A 22961-nucleotide genomic window follows, 5' to 3' on the forward strand; every position below is an offset into this window, starting at 1 on the left:
ATCTACACAATGGAATATTACTCAGCTATCAAAAACAATGACTTTATGAAATTCGCAGGCAAATGGTCGGAACTGGAAAATATCATCCTGAGTGAGGTAACCCATTCACAGAAAAACACACATGGTATGCACTCATTGATAAGTGGCTATTAGCCCAAATGCTTGAATTACCCTAGATGCGTAGAAAAAATGAAACTCAAGACGGATGATCAAAATGTGAATGCTTCACTACTTCTTTAAAAGGGGAACAAGAATACCCTTGGCAGGGAATAGAGAGGCAAAAATTAAAACAGACACAGAAGGAACACCCATTCAGAGCCTGCCCCACATGTGGCCCATGCATACACAGCCATCCAATTAAACAAGATGGATGAAGCAAAGAAGTGCAGGCTGACAGGAGCTGGATATAGATCTCTCTGGAGAGACACAGCCAGAATACAGCAAACATAGAGGCTTATGCCATCAGCAAACCACTGAATTGAGAATAGGACCCCCGCTGAAGGAATCAGAGAAAGAACTGGAAGAGCTTGAAGGGGCTCGAGACCCCATATGCACAACAATGCCAAGCAACCAGAGCTTCCAGGGACTAAGCCACTACCTAAAGTCTATACATGGACTGACCCTGGACTCTGACCCCATAGGTAGCAATGAATATCCTAGTAAGAGCACCAGTGGAAGGGGAAGCCCTGGGTCCTGCTAAGACTGAACCCCCTCTGAACTAGATTGTTGGGGGGAGGGCGGCAAGCGGGGGGAGGATGGGGAGGGGAACACCCATAAGGAAGGGGAGGGGGGAGGGGGATGTTTGCCCGGAAACCGGGAAAGGGAATAACACTCGAAATGTATATAAGAAATACTCAAGTTAATAAAAAAAAAAAAAGACTTCTTTTAGTCAGAATTTTTCCATTCATTCAGTAAGGAGATTGAATCTTCATATGGCTGATCCTATTGAACTGATATATATTCATATTTCATGTATTAAGAGTTTTGCTAATTACACAAGGAGAGACTTTCAAAGATTTTAAGTATATGCATCTGATTTATTTATATATACATAAAAGGAAAATGACACATAATATACAAATTTACCATCAATTTAATAATTAACTGCCAGAACAACTGTTTAAGGAAAAAATGCATAAAATTTTCAAAGAGTAAAAATTTTCAGTACTTTTCACTCCATGCCTTTTTTAGTTATCTAATTCTATTAGATTTATATCTTACATTGGTTTTGAACTCTTTACATCTCTGTATATTGGATAAAATGAATGAAATGCATTGTGTTTGATTAAACAGGGATAAACGGATTACTAATGTAGAGAGATAATTGCTCCCCCTATTTAATTGTAAATTTATCCTACATTTCCAGTTGTCTATATCTGCATTTAATTTTGAATTCTCCCTTGAATTTATTATAACAACTTTAATGTTTCCTTCATGATAATTAAGTAAAATTTGGACATTTATTTGCTTTGTATTTTTCAAAGACTAACAATTTTATCTTTTTAAAAACTGTTTTTTTAGAACTATGAAAATTATTCCCTAATATTGGAGATAGAAAACAGGCTTAGAAAATTTTGATAACTAGTCCATTATGACACTACTAAAAGTCTAAACTTATAATTATTGAAACAAATGTGCATTCATTTCCAGTGAATTACAATGTTGTCCATGTAAACAAATCACATGGAATTTATATTCTAGAACATTCAGAAGAACATTGGCTCACATATGCATGAAAACTCAATGAATTAATAATTACTACTGATTATGTAATTAGAGACTGAATTGCTAATTACATTTCAACATAGATACTGTATAGTAATTACACAAAAATAATGGTCTAGTGAAGCACAAACAAAGCAACACTATTTAAACTCTATCTAGCCATCAATGGATCAGTGATTCATTTCAATTAGAATTTAAGAAGTTGCTAAGGTATTTTTCTTTTAGATTCTGATTAATCATATTAACACAAACTAATAGCAATTTTGATATTTTCATACTGGAAAGGAATCAAAAGAGAACAAGAAAGTAGAAAGAGGAGGGAGAGCTGCAACTTTCAAATGAAAGAAAGTCAAAGGCTGGTGTGTAGACCCAGGGATATTTGTAGACTGTGGTTCTGCTGAAGCCAGATCATCAAAGTCAAGCTCTTATTGCATGATGTAGGGATATGCCACCTACCTATAAGCTATGATGAGGTGAGAACAAGTCTGTCGATCATCTAAAGCAATCGACTCACAGTGAATTTAAAACCCCTTTGGTCAGCCTACCTTAACCCCAGGATGAGTCTATTATCCCCATGACACAAAGAAGCAGGATATAGCAAAAATTTACGATACACTCAGGGAACAAATAACAAACCCGACTAACTATATTTTCATGTCTACATCTGTAAGTGATGAGTTATCCCTGGTACATTTAGAAAACAACCTTATCATTGTTAGTATCGATGTAATGAAAAATGTACTTGCCCTAAAATAATGTAAGACTGACAAATGCCATGTGCTTCTGAAGTTCCTATCTCCATCAAACAGCATCCATGAGACAGATTCATGATGATTACCATGTGACATCTTGAAGGGACAATTTTTTGTTATGGTTATCTTTCCACACAGATGAAGTGACAAGCTAATATATAGATAGGCCTAAAGCCACTCAAGATGATAGAACGTCATGGATCATCCCAGTCAGCTCCAGTGCATGTAGAGAAGGTTTTCTGTTTGTTCTTTGTTTTTAAAGCAGATTTCAACTTATTTCCTTCAAGATAAACAGCAACACTTCAAGAAGTTATTACTTTTATTTTCATAATTTTTATATTTCCACAAATGTTATCTCTGACTTCTTCCGTTTCTTCTAGACCTTTCACATCTCTGCAATAAGACAAATTATTATTGCAATAATAATTGTCTGCAATAAGACAAATAATAGTATTACTAAGTATAAATTATAAATATAGAATTGTAAGAAAATATTGTTTTTGAATGTCCAATTCAGAAATTATTAGAAAATGCTATGTTTCTACCAAACTTAAGGAAAAGTTATTTCCTAAAACATACTGACAGAAAAACTTGGAGAAAAAACACACTCCCTGAATTTCTAACAATTAAAAATAGCTCAAAATGCTTCCTACACACAGAATTGTGAAACACGTGGCAATTATTTTGAACCCAGATTTCCTTCATGTTTCCTGTAATTTGACTGAGTTTTAACACAAGTCTATGATAGGTAGCCTCATGTTTGAGCAGGCGCAAGGCTTCTATCAGTCCTGTTATACATTCTCATTCCTTTAGAGACTTAATATCAGTCATATAGTTTGAACACAAATGTTATCACCAGTTAGAGACCAGGAGCATATCATTAGTAGTGTATTCTCTTTCTCTAAACATCACAGAAAACTCACACAAAGACTCACCTTGATTGCAGTTCTATGGATGATATTTACCTGAGTCATTAAGCTCCTCTTAGACGATCAGAACTACATCCAGGCAGAATGAAGATGGTAGTCAGAACTTACCTTCCTAGTGACAAATAAGAGACTGGAATTTAGTAAGATAAGCTTTGGTTGTTTCAAGCCTTTGGGAAAAAAGATATATGCTAATCATGCTTTTATTCATGATAAAAGGTGTATCAATAGATAATTGAATGACACTTTGTTCACCATCTTGAAACCCTTTGTTTTAACTTCAGTTGTACTAAGACTTAAAATTTCAAGTAATCTCTGCTGTTTGGTAGTATCCATAACATCTGTGCTTTTAAAAAATACAGATTTTCAAGACAATGCACAATAACAGCACCTGATTACTTGTCACCTATGAACCAATAAAAAAGTAAGATAAGTATCTTAAGTAAGATAAGTAAGATAAAAAAGTAAATAAATTCAAGGCCTTAAAGAGATTTGTGTGCCTAAGTACTATTATCAGTGGTTAATGAACAGGTTAATAAATAGTTAAGAAGCATATTTACAATTACAAATATTCTTATAGAAGGAAAGAAAAAATTTTATTATCAATGTGAAAATATGTAATTAAGAACTGTCATGTTTCAGAGAAATTGTGAGGCTCAAGTGCAAACTCACAGCTCTGTTAAAATGAAAAATGCTCAACAGCGCATCAACCAGCAATTATGGTGTAAAGGTGTCTGGAATAAACTTTCCGTTACCACACCACAACACTTGTTTTAACATATGCTTCCCACATGAATCTCTACCTCATGATCTGCTCTGATTATCAGTGTCCCAGAACTGTAAAAGAGGCTGTCACTCCCCAAGCTAACAGATCTGTCAACTTAGGATAGTACCTGTAGCTTATGAACACATAAGAGAAGTCCTTCACAGCTAATTCATGTAAGAGAATCATAGCACCACTATGTAACTCTTCAACTGCCATAATGGTTATTACTTTAAAAGGATATTTCAAATTGAATGCATGAATACAGCTTTAAATAAAATAATTATGCACATTTTATGAATATATGTAGAAAGATGGAAAATATAAAGCCCCCAAAAAATCGAGGTATGAAGTCTTTTATGGCTTTCTCCTATAGTCCTGCAGATTTCTTTCTCTCCTGAGACAGGTTAGACAGACCCAGCATTCTATTGGAGCATTAGGGAGAAGGACTAATTACATTTGAGCAACATAACGTAGAAATGCAAATAGTCTTATTAATGTTAATTTTATCTTAATTCTTTGATGCTCCTTGATTCCTTTCCCTTTTAATAACACCACCTGTTAGGGACAAGTCATTCACCTGCTTGAGGTGGAGTTGTCAAGTGTCCCCCGTAACACTTGACTCTAAGCGATGAGCCAACAGCTAAGCAGCTGTTTGGCAAACAAGGCAACTGGCTGTTCTCTCCATGGCTACTCTGAGGACTACAACTCCAGTTTGGTGGTTATGTGTCATGGAGCCGAAACAACCACTATGCAGAAAATGTTATTTCTGTTATAGCCATTACAGATCATCTATAACAACCTTGGAAACCATAACTGCAAATGAAGCTATCTTGAAATCTACTTACTCTGAGGCTATTCTCACTCAGGTAAAGGGGAAAACACTTTTTCAAATGTCTCAGTGCGAAGCTTGTGATTTGTAGAAATGAAGCACCTGTCATGGTGGAAGGGGAAGCTGTGGTGTGATTAGCACAGGCTACAATCCTGAAGGCGAATAGCATAACCATGTCATCCCTTTCCTGGCTGCATTGCCAGACTGTTCAGCCTACAGATTGAGTCACCTAGAAGATCCTTTCTGCTCCCTCAGGTGGCAATATGAGGCCCAATGAATGGTTCTTACAGAATGGTCTTTTCTTTCTTGCCTATGACCATTGTAAAATCCAGAATCGTGTGCACTGGTTATGCTATGTGGAGATGGTGGTGAGAAGTAGCATTTGCACAGGCAATAGTAGCAGTTGCAAAAACATTGTAGCTGAAGAGGTTTGGAGAGTGACTTTGGCATTCTAGATTTGTTTCTTTCAGGACAGATAATCTCCTCTAGAAAAGTGTTAAAGATGAGAGATGGTGGTCCCTGGTTGCGGAAAGTGTTCCAGTGAGTACCCAAGACCCAAAGAGACAAGGCTTTCAACACTAAATGCCCAGCAGATCTAACACCAGCTATTTTGGGGAGACATAGGTGCTAACACTAAGGACTCAAAAACCAAAATATTGATCTTTATGTATTTCTGCCAATTATAGCTTCTGCTTTGAGTTGGTCAGTAAGTACAAGGCCACCAAAAGTCAATGCCCAGAGCAGTAATTATGTGATCTGAGAATCTAGACATATACATGTCTCATGTCTTTATAACTTGAAGCCATAGGCTTCTAGATCTCAGGACCCAGAACTATAGCTTCTGTGTCTCATAGTTCAGTCAGAAGGCCCTGGGCTGGGACCTCCAACACTAAAATTACTCTTTACATTTTCTTGATTTCCATTCCTCTAGAACATAATAATGCCAAGTAAGTCAATGTTAATTTAACCCCCAAGGTTCACCCTGTGAGGTCAGAGAAGAATAAGGAAGTATACTATGTGGTTTAAGAAATAACCTCTCTTCCAGACCACATGAAGTTCAAGAAGAAGGACCATAGTAAGTGTGGGTCCTTCAGTCCTTTGAAAGAGGAACAAAATATTCACAGGAGGAAATAAGGAGACAAAGTGTGGAGCAGAGACTAAAGGAAATGTCATCCAGAGACTGCCCTACCTGGGGGTCCATCCCATATACAGTCACCAAGCCCAGACACTATTGCTGATGCCAAGAAGTGCTGGCTGACAGGAGTCTGATATGGATATCTTTAGAGAAGTTCTGCCAGAACCTGACAAATACAGAGGCAGATGCTCACAGGCAACCATTGTACTGAGAATGGGGTCCCCAATGGAGGAGTTAGAGAAAAGACTGAAGGAGCTGAAGGGATTTTTCAACCCGATAAGAAAAAAACAGTACCAACTAACCAGATACCCCAGATCTCCCAGGGATTAAACCACCATCCAACGAGTACACATGGACAGACCCAAGGCTCCAACCACATATGTAGCAGAGGATGACCATGTTGGGCATCAATGGGAGGAGAGGCCCTTGGTCCTTTGAATACTCAATGCTCCAGTGTGGGGGAATGCCAAGGCAAGGAAGCATGAGGGAATAGGTGGCTGGATGGGTCAGGGAACACTCTCATAGAAGCAGGGGGAGGAGGAATGGGGGAGGGGGTTGTTGGAGGAGAAACAGGGAAATGGGGATAGCATTTGAAATGTAAATAAAGAAAATATCCAATAAAAGAAAAAATAAGACCAGGAAAAAATATAAATGGAAAAAAAAGGTTCCCCTTAAATCATTACCATTTATCCTAAGAAAAGCCTTAGTTTTGCCTTACATTATGATAAGCTAATTTGAAATTTTTCACCTCTATCTAACTAGAATCCAACTTTAAAATCTCTTTTTGCTTGATCTCCTCTACATCCCTCTTAATTATGTTTGGGAATTTATCCTTCCTGCTTCAGCAGTTGTGATGGTTTGTATATGCTCAGCCCAGGGAGTAGAACTATTAGATGTGGCCCTGTTGGAGTAGGTGTATCACTGTGGGTGTGGGCTGTAAGACTCTCAGCTGTCTAGAAATGAGTTTTCTGCTAGCCACCTTCAAATGAAGATGTAGACCTCTCAGCTCCTCCTGCACCATGCCTGCCTGGATGCTGCCATGTTCTCGCCTTGATGATAATGGACTGAACCTCTGAACCTGTAAGCCAGACCCAGTTAAATGTCCTTTATAAGAGTTGCCTTGGTCATGGTGTCTGTTCACAGCAGTGAAACCCTGACTAAGACAGAAGTATTAAATTTGAATTCATTTCAATACATTATTTGTTATGGGCAAAAAAGAAAAAGAGTAAAAGAAAAGAAAAAGAAATAACCTCTCCCAATGTCCACCAGAGCAGCATATTATCTTGCCCTACTTTCCTCGCAGCGATGTTATGAAGCATGATTACCATAGCAATTACATCACTTGCCTCTAAATGGGTGCTCTGTACCTGCTCTGTTTCAGGTTCTACTCTTCAATGTGTAGCCATTTAGTTGGGCATAGTGGTGCATTCCTATAAGCTCAGTATCTTAAGGGTGAGCTTGGAGGATGAGTAAAAGTTGGAGGATAGCATGGGTTAACAGTGAGTTCCGCCTCAGCCTTCAGTACCCAGTAAACCTTTTCTCAAAAACAAAGCACAACTGACATACATAAATAAATAAATAAATAAATAAATAAATAAATAAATAAATATCAAGTTTTAAGAACTTATACAATAAGCTATATTATGCCACATTAAGGGGGGGGGCCTACATAGGATCAAAGTATTTCATCCGCAGTTCGTCAGTAAACATGCTACAGAATTTAGCTCCTAAGGCCAGACACTGGCTGGAAACAAGTATTGGAAACAAGGATGGAGAAAATTAAAACCAAGAGCCAGCATCTCTGTAAGGAGCTGAATGACTATTACTTAGCCTTACTATAGCAAACCTCATCAAGATGCACGCCAACACAAAGGGCTTTCTGCAGTATTGCTTTCTAATCTCTGCTACATAGAAGACATATTAAGTAGCTGTTTTCCCAGCAGTGTCCCCTAAGATAAAATGGAAAAAGTAAGCCATTCCAATATAGCAGCCCAGGCTTCCTGAAGTGACTTTGTGGGAACTAAAAGGCAAAGCCAAGAATGTAACAGACCATCATGATACCTGATGCTCAGAGTGTTCAACCGTACAGAAAGAAGTGTTACTGATTGATGCTCCTGGGGTCTGACCTGCAGCCCTGAGGATCAGCTTTCAGAATGTGGTTATGTTTTCTGAGGCAAACTCTAGGTAAGAGAAAGGTGTCAATATTGTGATCATAAATGGTAACTGCCTTTTTTTAGTGAAGTTGACATTAGGGAAAATAACAGAAGAGAGGTTGCAGAAGTAACCAGAACAATACTGGCTATGACAATCTGTCACCTCTACCTAGTGGAGAGATCTGGGCTTATCATTGACTTGAAGGATGTGTGTTTAAAAAATCTACTTTGTATTACTCCAAAATAGCGTCGTGCATAGAAAAACTATAAACCCGATGAAAGTATAAGAAAAAGATCACTTCCTTTCCCAAGGCAACTATTATTATTTTGGCACTTGCATTCTCTATTTCCATGCATCTTTTCTGTAGTTGATATATTATCCTATGTGAAATATTATACTACATTTGTTAGTTATAATAAATGTTTTCCAGTTGACTGTACTTTAATAATGTCTGGATTACTCACCACAATTTGTTTTCTTTTTGAACATCTAAAATGAAATATGTTTTACCATGTAGAATAGAGTGATGAAATAAATTATGAATCCTTACTTGGCCCAAACTACAAGGCTTCTGAAGGGAAGTAGAGAGGAGATTCTGTACACAACTGTAATAAATATGAAGTCCTACCTAATCCTTATGACATGGAAGTCAGGGGGTGGTGACAATACCTAGAAATTAATTGTTCAGCAGATTTTCCAGGAACTACCATTCTTCATTCTATTTCTTGGTATTTTTGATTTTTCATATTCAAATGCAGAAAACCCCACAAGAACAATTTCTTCTAATTGTCTTACCATGTCCTACAATTTGTAAAGACAGTTCAAACTTTACATTACTATTCCTCTGTTTCATTTGTTACTACAAAGACTAATTCCCTATTCATGTGCTATGGAGCTTTGAATGAAATTCTGTATATATTTATGATATCATCAACTTAGTTTAATTACTTTCACACTTATACCTTTATAAATCCTTTTAATGTAGAAATAATGTCCTTTTCCTTAGACACTATCAAATGAATGTCCAGTAGAATAAAAGCTTCACAAGTATTTTTCAAAAGTTTCTATTGGGTAAATTTAAAGGAAACCGACGATTTTCAAAAGCAGAATCAAATGATATACTGCATAATTTTTATTATCAGAGATAAGTATATGTGAACTACAGTGTTAGTTTTTCTTCCTTTTTTCTTCCCTCTTGCCTTTCATCCCTCTCCTAGATATGTATGTATACATATTTACACATATATTTGTACAAGTTTTATTTATTGAAATGAAGTCTATATACATAGCTTAGGCTAGCACTGAACATCTTGAGTTACAGGTCAGCACCATATTGCTTGATATAAAGTTGTCTCTAAAATATGTACACGTGTGTACTCTGTAAAATATATACATGTATGTACTTTTGTAGCATCTTTAACTAGTATTTAAAAAGTCATTGTTTCCCTGAGTGTGCATGCACTGTCTCATTTTTGCATGACTTGGTCCTGAAAACCTAACTGGGCTGACCTGGGAATGAACAACTGAAGACTTGAAGAAGCAACTAATACACATACATTAAACCTGGGATCCTGTGGGCAGCACTTACTCTGATGGAGGGCACCTACTATGCTACCTGGAAACAGAGTATTTATGTACATCATGAGGAGTAGGGATTATTGTGTATGGGTGAGAGGCCTCTCTATGGGGAGCAATCTCAGGCTGTAAATGGCAGAAGACAAAGCTACAGTCCATAGTTTTTGTACACTGGTTTTAGCTGAAGTTCGATTGTTCAACACTTTTACTTGGACCAGAGGGAGACTTTGCTAAACCTCTGAGCCTCACCCAAAGAAGCCATTAGTATTTCCATGGGTCTGAAGCACTGGGGTCCTTGACATGCCTATACTCGTTGATAACTCATTCATTCAGAACTTCATTGTCTTCTTTCACATTTGCTAAGGGCTTCCTTTGCTCCCCATACTCTATCTTTCTCTTTAGATGCAGGATATATAATTGTTTGGAGACTCACCATATAGACTAGCTGTCCAGTGAGTTTCAGGGATCCATTGATTCTGCCACAAGAATTTTGATGACTGATTTATCTTCCCAAACCTTATTTCTTGAAATATGAAATATGATTATGATGATGACGACGACGATGACAATGATGGTGGTGATGGTGGTGGTGATGATGGTGATGATGTTGACGAATACGATGACGATGACGATGACGATGACGATGATGATTTGTTTCCAGAGAAGAAGTGACTAACAAATTTGTGAAGTTATAGGTGACTTGGCATTGAGATGGCTAAAACTGTAGAAGAAGATGTGATAGAACTTCCAGTATTTTCTTTATTCTGCAACTCCACTGGAGTTTAAGAAGATTGATCTGTAAACCAAGAGTACCAAAAATTGAGCTGACTTCCGTCTGAGTTAGAATTTCTATTGCCAGGATGAGACACCATAAGCAAAAAGTAAGTGAAGGAGGAAAGTTTATTTGGCTTACACTTTCAGATCATAGTCCACCATCAAAAGAAGCCAGGGCAGGAATTCAAACAATGCCCTTGCTCTACCTGCTTTCTTACAGAACCCAGGACCACCAACCCAGAGACAGCACCAGCCACAATGGACTGGGCCCTTCTCCATTGATTACATTGATGACCTACAGCAGGCACTTGTGGAGGCAGCTTTCAGTTGAGATTCCTTCTGTACCAATGATTCTGGCTTGTGTTAAGTAAACATAAAACTACCTAGAACACATTTCTTCAACTATCAAAAACCGTATCAATAAATTCCATTTCTATGTTCACCAGACAGCACAAAAGATTTGTAGTCCATTGATTAAACCATATTTCCCCCACCCATAAGGATTATAGATGGCTGGAAAGCTATTTGAAAATGATTTTAATTTTTTTGAGAGGGAATTACTTGCTCTAAGACAGTATTTTCTTTATTTTTTCTGACTTCATTTTATTTTTCTACTTATTTTAATTTGCTTTAGACAAAGACAGTTTATGTATACTACTATATAATACAAACACATATTTTATAAACAGCATTATAATCCTGGGAAATTAAAATGAAAAAACATAATATGTTTCACATACTGTACAAGAATAAATTTCTTCACAGATATCAGTTCGATTTAAATTTCACCAAATAAATATGATTTACCTTTACTTTGTATTGATCCTGATTGAAGGTAGTTCAGCTTTTATGGGAATGTAGTTATCTCCCCACAATCAGCACTCAGAGAACCACGGAAGCAATTGAATCAGAGCAACTACTTGTAAATGGCAAAACAAATTGATAATCTTAGACTTAAAAATACCACTTTAACACAGAGAAAGTAAAGCCCTATCTTTCCCTTCTAATGACAGTGTTTTCTTTTTAGCCAGACAATATGAGGCTGATCGTGTTATTACAGCAAAGCTATTCAAAAGCTTGGAAAGTGTCTGTTGGAAATGTCTTTCATTGGCTCTGAGACAACATAAATATTTCTGAATAGCCTAGTACAGACACAATTCTTTTAGGATATTCACTATCCTTAGGTAGTCTCCTCTGGAGGAGTTATGCAGAGTCTCAGCCTCGCCAAACTAATATTTTTTCAGTACTCATGGAGGCACAGCTTTCTTAAGGAGAACTGAGTGCCCTGCAGCAAACAATGAATTTAGGAGCTATTCAGAAGGGCTCTAGGAAAGCAGTGTGTTGATTGCAGATCAGAGAGCCCTGAGAACTCACCCTTGCTTGGTAAAAGCTCTTGAGGTTAGAGATCTGGTTGGCAAGAAGTGTCAGCTAGCAAAGAGCTTATTACCTGTGTTGATACAACTACAGCTATTGTTTTTTATTGGAAGTTTTATTTATTTACATTTCAAATATTATCCCTTTCCCAGTCGCCCCTCTGGAAACCCCCTACAATTTCTCCCTCCCCCTGCTTCTATAAGGGTACTTCTCCACCCACCTCCCCACCCTCTCCTTCCTCCCTGACCCCTACACTGGGGCATCAAGCCTTCCCAGGACCAAGGGTCTCTTTTCCCTTTGATGTGCGTTAGCAGAGTGGAGTAGCAGAAGCCTGCTGGGCCCATAACCCTGAGGCCAACAGATCAGAAACATTCTCTGCTAACTACAGCCATTTCTATTCTGTGTAAGCCAAAGGTACAAACACATCAATTTGATAAAAGGTAATCAGGAGAACAAAACGTTTCCACTATATCTTTAGCTAGTAATATTTCTTGGCTGTATTATGGGATATTATGGTTACTAGATATTTTAATCTTCAATCATAACTAACAATTTCCAGTAGTGTCTCATTTTTGCTACACTTGCTATTCAATAACCCCCTTCAACATTATCAGCACTAGAAATAAAAACATGTCACTACTCCTAGTTTTACTAAGAGTACAAAAAGAAGGGAAGATGGATTTTAGGAGCCAGAGATGTGAGGACACCAGGAGAACGTGGTCCTCAGAATCAACTAAGCAGGGCTCTTACGGCAGAGACTGAAGTGGCAATGATGGAGATAGTGTGGTTCTGAACAAGATCCTCTTTGCACATATGCGTATATGTTTAGTTTGTGTGTGTGTGTGTGTGTGTGTGTGTGTGTGTGTGTGTGTGTGTAAGTCTTAAAAATGAGAGTAAATAGGGATGTCTCTCTGATTCTTTTGCCTGCTCATGGAACCCCTTTCCTCCTACTGGGTTGCCTTGTGCAACCTTAATATGATGGTTTGTGCCTAGTTTTATTGCATCTTTGTTATGCCATATTTGGGAGTCCTGCTTGTTTCTGAAGGGAAATGAAGGAGTAATAGATTGGAGGAAGAGGCCATGGAAGGGGATAGGAGGAAGGGAGGGATGGGAGGCTTTAGTTGGGATGTAGTATATTAGAGAAGAATAAAGAAAAAGAAAATTTTGAAGAGTACAAAATCACGTTGAACACACACAAGTATTTTTGTTTTAAAAGTAACAAAAGTAATTATTATATACTTTTCTCCTAACTTAAGAAAACACACTGCAAAGATGCTTGCAAACTTCAAAGTACTGAAAACAATCCAGAACTTGCTAATAAAAGTGAACATTAGTGTTGGCACTAGAGACAGAGTGAAAGAGTTGTGGATTCTAGAATCTTCCTGTGGCCAACACACCTTGTAAATTTGTTTGCAAGAAACATCTTTCCTATAGGCTAAGTTATGTCACTGATTTATAGTCCCAGCTCAGTGGAGAAGCTGTGCAATGTTGTCAAACTGCAACTGTTCAGGGAGTAATAATACACGGTCTGTATATGTCCTCACAGATTCACTTTTTCCCAAAGCCTGTGAATCCATCTTTAGTTGGATGACTGAATGTGGTCTTCTAGGAAATGGAGGACAGAATGTTCCAGAACCACCACCATGATCTTTCTTCTGGTAATGGTTGGCAGCAAGAACATACTTAAAAAGAAAAGTATTAAAATTATAAATTATTATAACTTATTGGTAATATTAGTATTTTATAAAAGTTTCCAAAATATTTCCAACAATATAAATTAAAATTTCTACTTTTATGCAAACTTATCAATTCTTTATCTTAATGAATGCTTTGTTTTGCCAATAGATATAGACCCATATTTTCCATGTTAATAACTTGTACCTGATGTGATCAACATATTATCTTTTTAAATTTATTACTCATCACTTCTAAAGTACCTATTAACATCTTATCCACTTCTTTTCCTATTTTTACTTTTCATTAACTTTTTATTTATTTCAGAATTTTATCACATCAATTTCACGTCTTAGAAAAAAGGATTTTTGCAAGTTTTATGCACCAAAAAAACCTCTAATCTGTGTCATAATTTCCTTTTTGTTAATCGTTTCATTTGATAAACTTCTTAATTTTACCTATTTTTCTGTGTTTAGTGAGTTTGTTTGAGACAGGATATAACCCGGACCATAGCAAACTCACAGTCCTCTACCCTTTGTCTCTGGAGTACTAGGGTCTGTGTTTTGTACTACCACAGGCAGATCGTGTTCTTAATTGGAAAAAAATGAAAGACCTTAATAATAAAATTACGTTTTGTTCTGTTTTAAAATTCTTCAAAATGCTCCTGTAAACTTTAAGACTATAATCATGCCCTCTTTTATCTTTCCTTAATATTTTTGGCTTGTTTTCTCCTATTAGTAATGCTTACTGTGCCTGTCCTTCTTGAATTAAGCTTGTAGCCAGTTTTATATCCATGGTCTATGTGGATAAGGAATCCCACTATGTTTATTAAGCAATCCATCCTTTGCTCACTATTCAGTAACAGAAACCGTACCATGAATCAAGCTTCCATTTCCACAAAAGACATTTCTATTCTCTGGCCTGATTTACTGCTCATTTAGTCAAGAGAGGATGAATATAATGCTGTCTAATCCACTGTGGACTGCGATGGATTTTGAGGTAGAGCAAGGTAAGGCACTCTGTTATACAGCAACAAAATCAGTGTGTTATGACCCTTAGGCTTTGGCATTCTAAGCAGTAACTGTTTTAGACTAAACAATTTCAAATTCTGTAAAGCTTTGTAATTTTAATTGAATTTATAATTTATCAAATGAATAATTGAATTTTCTTCACAAATATAACATGTCCTCTCATTTATTTGACTATTTATGATTGTATCTAAATAGCTATTTATGTCATATATGTTTTATTATATGTTTTATATATCTGTTATTAGGTATGCTATGTTACTAGTTACTATTTTAAATGGTGGCTACTTTAAAATTAAATGTATGTAGTTTTGGTGTAGGCAATTAATTTTCAAATTGATTTTTGTACATGAGGTTTTTACTAAAACATAACTCATTCTTCTAATTTAAAAGCTAATTTTCTACTTACATGGACGATCATAATGACATAGGTTTTGTTCTTCTCTTTCAGCATGTGAAGCCTTCAGTTCCCTACCGTGGATTTATTTAGGATTTGTAGTTAAATGTGAAGAGGAGACACCAGAATGAGTTTTCTCCCCTTATGTTATGATTCCCTTGAGAATTAGCTATTCCCAGTATCCTACTGGCTGTTAGTATGGCAGGATGTCATTTTGAATTCAATAGTATGGTTCTTTTTTCCTTATTTTTTTGACAGTCAATTTTCCTCTTAAATTTACTCATTTCATGTAATTTTTCTAAATTGAATCAGTATTCTATTTCTAGACTTAACCTGACTTGATCATCAACAATTATCTTTGTGTACACTGCTAAATAAAATTGCTAACAAGTTAACTAGGATTTCTCATATTTGTTTATACATATTATAACCTAGAATTTTGTGTTTTGCTGTTTTCCTTCACTGAAATGTATCAAGGTCATATTAGTTTCATAAAATGAGTTAGAGAGTGGCAGCTCGTATGGTATTTTCTGGAAGCGTTTCTATAAGGTTTCAATGAATCATTCCCCAACAGTTTAATAGAAATTCAACGGAAACTCATTTGAATGTGTCATTTCCGATGCTGAAAATGTTAAAATTATGGATGGCATCTCATTGGTTCAAATTGAACCCAAAGTTTATGCTGCTAGTGACAAGTTGATTTGGATAAATTTTTCAGGAAGGTGTGTACTTTTACAATTATTTCACTTCATTTTTGAAGATTCATTCATAAAACCCTATTTTCCTATTTTTACAACAAGTGTATCCAGATTTTAATTCATGACACTGTTCCAATTTCTTTCTTTTGCTCTTTGCCTTTTGCCTAAGACTGTCAATGTTTCTTAGACTATAACTATATAACTATATATAACCTATATATAAATATATATATGTTTAGTATATTTATAGACTTTTATTAGGCTACAGAAATTTTAATGTCTGCTGTAGTATTTTTTAATTTCAGTCTTATACTTCCTATGCTGTGGATTTGCTAAGTGTTTATCTTGCTACTCATTGAATACATATATAATAAATTTTATAAAATCTTAGATCAAATGCTTCATTTCTAATGCCTCTTACTTTATAATATAAGTGCTGAGGCAATGCATTAACCTCGTGATAGTTATTTGGGATTTATTTATATTGATGTGTTTTTGAAGAACAAATGTACTGATATGTCTCCATTTTGATGAAAATTTGCAATGTAGATATAGATGTAAGAAGACCAACACTGGCATATCTAGAATAAGTCTATCAGGTTCTGTTTGGATTAGTCTTCTTTCCATAGATGCCTTCCAGTATAAATTAGTTTTGCCCATTTTCAGATTTCACAACATATAAATATATTTGAATTGTGACTCTACATTCCTGCATATATTACTAACTAGTTCTTTTTATTACTATCCCATCATGTTTATAGCAAAAATTGCTGATGTATTTATCTTGGTTTTCACCTTCTGAAGTCTTTTTTATTACATTTAATTCTTACATATTTTCTTTTGGTATTAATGAATTTGTTCTTTGTCAGTTTCACCCAGGTTTTATTATGCAAATTATTTTGTTATCAGAACAATTTTATTTAATAATATTATTATTCAAAAATATTTTCTCTTTCATCCCATTTAAATTAAGCTCTTCCAACACATCTCTTTCCTATATGAATGCCATCGTTTGTTTTGTGACTCACTGAGTTTAACCAGGCAGTCTGTGTCACTGTGAGTTTGGAACTATATACTGGAGTTTGGTGGACTTCCCAGTGTATACCCAACTAGAGACAATGAGTCTTCCTTCCTAGAATCCGTTAGTTGTTGATAGCTCAGCAATGTGAGGAAAGGCCTTGTGAGCAACCCCTCCCCCTTCATGACTAATTATTGACAGGGTCAATCTTGTACAGGCTCAGTAGAGGTAATCACAGTTACTGGGAGCTCAATTTATTATGATTTCCATGGCTGTTTCAGGACCAGAATATGACATTTCACAGCCCTTCTTCCATTCTTATGCTCTTTCTATGAACTCTTCCACAGTGTTCCCTGACCCTTAAAGGAGGTGTTAAAAACATCTTGTTCAGGGCTAGATCCTCACCTGTCAGTCTCAGAACCTTGAGCTGCCGTGAGCTCACCACCTTTCAATTCAGAAAAGGATTCTCTGATTAAGGCTAGAGTAACATTTGTCTACAGGTCTAAAACATATATTTGAAAGGCAACTTGACACTTCACCCTTCTAGCTGAAAACCTGTAATAACTTTCTCCAGAGCCTTATGGCTTCACCAACACATGTCTCTTGCATGGTTCATAGTACCAAACACAGGTTCTCTCAGTGTAGTGGGCTCAGATGCAATCAGAGAAAACAGATGGGCATACATCTTGTAGGGCAGATTGGTACTGGAATTCATAGTTTTCTCAGCTGGGTAAGACCTTTGATGGATTTCTTTCCAGAACAGCCTACCTGGCTGTTGAGTATGAAAGGTAGCACACAAAGAGGCTGCTTCCAGTCCATCACCAGCTTTGATTCTCTACATCTTAGACCAAGGATGCCACGATATTGTCAGCAATCAGGTCTTGCCATCTAATTCTGTTGGGCAACTAAGAGGGATGGCAAGAATGTGGTTTTTTAGGGGGCCTGGGTCCTCTGTAACTAATAATTCATGTGTGGTATTTCCTACCCATTGCTTGAGTATTTGTTTTGTAATCCCTGGCTTTGAATAAGCAGCCTTATCCACCCATGCAAAGTACCCTCCTTTTATCTCTTTTATTAGTATTTTACATTTACTTGAATTGTAAAATACTAGATTTCCATATAACTTTCCAGTATATCCTTAGTTTTGGTACACATCCTCCATATCTGTATTTCACCCACCCTCAATCAATTTCAATTCTTACATATTTTGCTCCTTCTCTGCCTTCTCTACCAAGATTGTACTATTACCACTCCCTTGAGGCACCCTGTCTCTCATGGTGCAGTTTTGAAAGTTTGCTGGCTTCCACAAGCACTCCAAGCTAAACAACACAACTGAAAATTTGAAGCCATAATCTAAATTTAGAAGAGAACATGTAACATTTATAATGCTGGGCGTGGTGATCTCACTCAGCTCATTTTGCCCAACTCTTTATTTATTTAAATATTTAAAATTTGTTCTTTTCAGCTCAATAAAATTCCACTGTGTATATATCTCCTATTTTAAATTGTCCATTCATCATCTGACGGGCACCTAGGTTAGGTTCATTTCCTTGTTGTTGTGATAAGAACAGCATTAAGTGTAGTTGTGAGCATGATCTCTGAAGTATGGTATAAAGTTTCTTGGGTTGTGTTCAGTAGTGGTATATCTGGGTCATATTTCTATTTCTAGATTTGTAAGGTTCTTCCACACTCTCCTTAGTATCTGTCCCAGTTGTCACTTCCTCCAATAGTGAATAAGGGTTACCCTTTTCCCACATCTTTGCCAGAATTAGTTGTCATTTGAATTCTTGATAATAGCCACCCTCAGTAGGAAGAGATGGAGTCAGTCTTAGGTTTAATATTCTTGTTCCCAATGATCAAGAATGTTGAACACTTTTTAAGGTGTTTACTAGCTATTTGTAAATATCCCTTGGAGAACTCTCTGCTCAGTTTCAAGACTGTGACTTTTATCGTGAATGGATGTTGCATATAGCTCTTTTACTACAGATAAACACTGGGCTATTTCTAGCTTAGGCCTCCTTTACAGAATGGCTAATACAATAGCTCAGGACTTTTATTTACTTTTTTAAAATTGTGCAGTTTACTCATCCATTTAATTTTGGTTTTATGAAAGAGAGTTGCTTATATGTACCTCAGGCTGACCTTGAACTTCTTCCTCTCATGACTCAGCCTCTAAGTGCTGGGATGTCAGCAGCTACTTAAATGTTGAGTGTATTATGTTAATGTGGTTGTAAAGAATTTTTATGTCCCTAGATGCAAGTTCCTTGTAAGATGAATGTTTTGAATTTATTTTTGTAACAATCTCTGTTTTGAAATTTTGTTTTCTGAATGATGTATTTTAATGAGCACAGTGTATTTTGAGAAAGTCTAATTTGAATATTTTTACTTTGGGTTGGTTTTTTTTCTGGTACTCAAAATATCTTCTACTACTCAGAGGTAATGTTTCTCTTACTTTCTAGAAAGTCAGCAAGTCCAATTTTATGTAAATCTCGCCATATTATTTTCTGTAGTATGAGCTAATAATCATTTCTTTTGAGGTTTTTATTTTATTTTATTTCTTTTTATTTTATTTCTAAATTTTTAATTGGGTTATTTTTAATCTGCTTAAAGTTTTATAATTCCCCTGAAATTTTTAAACTGTTATTTTAACTTACTAAAAGTAGTTTTCCATTTGTTGCCTCTTTTTAAATAGGATATTTGATGGATCAATTTCTACCATTATTATTTGCTTTCACATTTTTACATTTGTGGGACGTCGAGGTATATCTGTGTGTTCATGTTTGTGTGTATTTGGATATGTGTGTCTGTTTCTTTCTAAAAGTGTAGCTAAACTTCCATTTTGGGAAAATTAAGAACCAAGATTATAAGTTCCATAAGAAATGTCCTTTTCATATTTCTGCCAGATGTCAGGGTTACTTCTAGCCAGCCATCATCTAAACACTTTGATGAAGTCCAGATATGTAGCATGAACTTAAAACTTACAGTCACATGGGGAGAGAAGTTTGGTTACAAATGGTCTCCTTTGCACAGTGTCTCAGCAGGAATAGATGGTTAGAATGAAGAAGTACCTTTCTTGTTTTTTTTCTGTGGGCGAATTTTCCTTTCATTGAGGATATAAACATTTGTGTCTCCAGTCTGCGACAGAATCCTCTAATGTTTTACAAACTTGAAGGCTAAGCTCTACATTTTTTTCTGGAACCTTTATAAGACTTTTTAAAAGACTGGAAGAGTTATCTCCACTTGATAATTGTCCTGAGGCAGCTACTGTTCTGTCGTGCTATGTCCATACTCTTGAAGTCATGTTGATATCGTTTAGCCTACAAACTATTTCTGGCCAGTAATCTTTTAAAATATAACTAAGAGGATTTTTGTTCGGTATTTAATTTTACTTTGAATTTGAAATACTTGTTAATATTTCATCCCACTCTATCATCAGAAATTGAAAATCCCATTTTTTATTGGGAGTTTTTTCAGTCATCAGTTAACATTGGACCAGAGGCAACATCCTCATATAATCTATGGAATCAATTGGGATTTTTTTATACCCATACTGGTTCCACTCTTTTCATAGCTATCAGAAAACCTGCTCTAATCATGAGAGCTGCCGTGGAGTGGAGAACACACATATATATAAGAATCTATATACAACACATATGTACAGAATTTTGGCATATATTTTGAGGAAAAGAGATAGTATCTCCAAAAAGAGATTTCCAGTCTCAAATAACATACCACCAAAATAATTTTAAGATATAAAAGAATGATAAAGTCTTTCTTAGAGAAGTCAAAAGAAGAAAATTAGTTGTCAGTAATTCATTCTTGAAGAAATCCTTAAATTTTCCTACACTGGAAACAAAAGGGCAATTGTTATCCACAAAAGTATGAAACTCACTAGTTCATACATAAGAGGGAAAAAGAGATTCAACCTTATCAATAAAGAGATGAAAAATGAAAAGATGAACGCTAGAGACGAAACCCAGTGATTTAGTTCAATGATAGAACACTTGTTTTATATGTAAGGTCTCAAGTTCAATTTTCAGTGTGGCAGAAATGTGACACAGAAAAAGGAATGGACACAGAGTAAAAGATCATAAGAGGGGTTGGGGATTTAGCTCAGTGGTAGAGCACTTGCCTAGCAAGCACAAGGCCCTGGGTTCGGTCCCCAGCTCCGAAAAAAAAAAAGAAAAAAAAAAGAAGACATAAAAGATCATAAGAACTCAACAGAGACTATGAATATGGATATGCCAAAATATCTGAAGGGTATAAAAATGGACAAGTTTCTGGACTCATGTAGCCTACCAAAATTGAGCCCATAAGAAGTAGAGAGCTTGAATCAACCAACAACTATCAGCACCAATGAATTATTAATTAAATTTCTCCAAACAAATAAAAAAACACAGATGGTCTCACCAGATGGTTTAATTTTGCCAATCTTCTAAAGAATAGCAAATGTTAATTCTTCTCAAGCTATTCCAATGAACTGAAAGGGAGATCTTTCCAAATTCCAAAGATTTATACTGATACCAAAATCAAATAAAAATACAAACAAAAATGCAAATGCAGACCAATGTCCTTAGTGAACATAAGTGGAAAATTCTCATCCAGTTATTAACAAACTGAAACCAATAGCACATTAAAAATATTTGTTCAAGAAATGCAATCAAAGTAAAAAAATTATAAATTAATGGAAATGATAACCTCATCAAAATAAAATAAAGTAAAACGATCAAATAAAAATACAAAAATGCAAATGCAGACCAATGTCCTTAATGAACATAAATGGAAAATTCTCATCCAGTTATTAACAAAATGAAACCAATAGCACGTTAAAAATATTTGTCCAAGAAATACAATCAAAGTAAAAAATATATAAATTAATGGATAACCTCATCAAAATAAAACAAAACAAAGTAAAACAAAACAAAATAAAATACCCAAACCACAAAATCATCTAAGTAGAAACAGAAAAATAATCTAGCAGACATTAGCATCCCTTCATCATGAAAATCATTAATAAATAAGGTATGAAAGAAATGTGCTTCAATACTAAAAAGTTTTTTATGATAAACTTATAGCCAACACAGTACCTAATTAGGAAACTCTAATGTCATTTTCTCAAAGATTGGGAACAGGATAGGATTTCAAGCTTTACCACTATTATTCAATGACATCTTTGAAGTGTTTGTTAGGCCAAGAAAGCAAGTGGAAAAAAAGAAAAGACATAAAAATGAGAAAAGGAAATTAAATTATACCCTGTTTGTATGACAACACACTTTTATGTATGTAGAAAAGAAAAAAGACAACTTTGGTGGTTTGAATACTTTTGCCTTCCCCCATAGAGTCAGGTGTGAGAATGCTTGGCCCATAGGGATTGGCACTATTATAGGGGTGACCTTGGAGGAGGAAACATGTCACCTTGGAGATGAGCTTTGAGATCAAATATATATATATTATCAAACTCTGCCCAATGTTGAACACAGTCCTCTTCTACTAATTGTGGATCAAGATGCAAACGTCTCCATTCTCCTAGCACCATACCATCTCTGCCTGCACTCTGCCATGCTTCCTTTCATGATGATAAGAGACTGAACTTCTGAAACTGTAAGCCAGCCCCAATTAAGTGATTTTCTTCTTAAAAGTTGCCTTAGCCATGGTACCTCTTCAAAGCAATAAAACCCTAATTAAGACAACCATGAAAGAATCTATTATACCTTATAAAATAATTTAGGAAGATTGATATATATATATATATACATATATATATATATATATATATATATATATATATATCAACAGTAAATTCAGCTACCATTTATTCATGAACACTGAAATTACCAAGAAAGGAATAAAGGAAGCATTGTTATTCATAATTTACAGTTGATCAAGGAAGCAAATTATGTACAAATAAGTCTAACAAAGCTAGTGAACTGTCTCTACAATAAGAATATTAACCCAGAATTGCTCCCGTCTAAAAGAAATACAGGGACAAACAATGGAGCTGAGACTGAAGAAAAGGCCATCCAGAGACTGCCCCAACTGGGGATCCATCCCATATACAGTCATCAAGCCCAGTTACTATTGCTGATGCCAAGAAGTGCTTGCTGACAGGAGCCTGATATGGATGTCTCCTGAGAGG

At 35.7% G+C, this 22961-nt stretch overlaps 1 long non-coding RNA gene across 1 annotated transcript in view; it reads left to right on the forward strand.

Moving 5' to 3' along the window:
- The window catches only part of LOC103694213 (uncharacterized), a 42808-nt gene extending 27304 nt beyond the window's left edge, over positions 1-15504 (forward strand). The window contains exons 2-4 of the long non-coding RNA XR_015642962.1: positions 13557-13668; positions 14544-14693; positions 15164-15504. This is a non-coding gene — a long non-coding RNA (uncharacterized LOC103694213). The remainder of the gene's footprint in view (positions 1-13556; positions 13669-14543; positions 14694-15163) is intronic.
- Positions 15505-22961: the final 7457 nt, after the last annotated feature.

The sequence above is a fragment of the Rattus norvegicus genome, chromosome 18, assembly GCF_021556685.1.
Source record: "Rattus norvegicus strain SHRSP/BbbUtx chromosome 18, alternate assembly SHRSP_T2T, whole genome shotgun sequence".
Taxonomy (NCBI): Eukaryota; Metazoa; Chordata; class Mammalia; order Rodentia; family Muridae; genus Rattus; species Rattus norvegicus.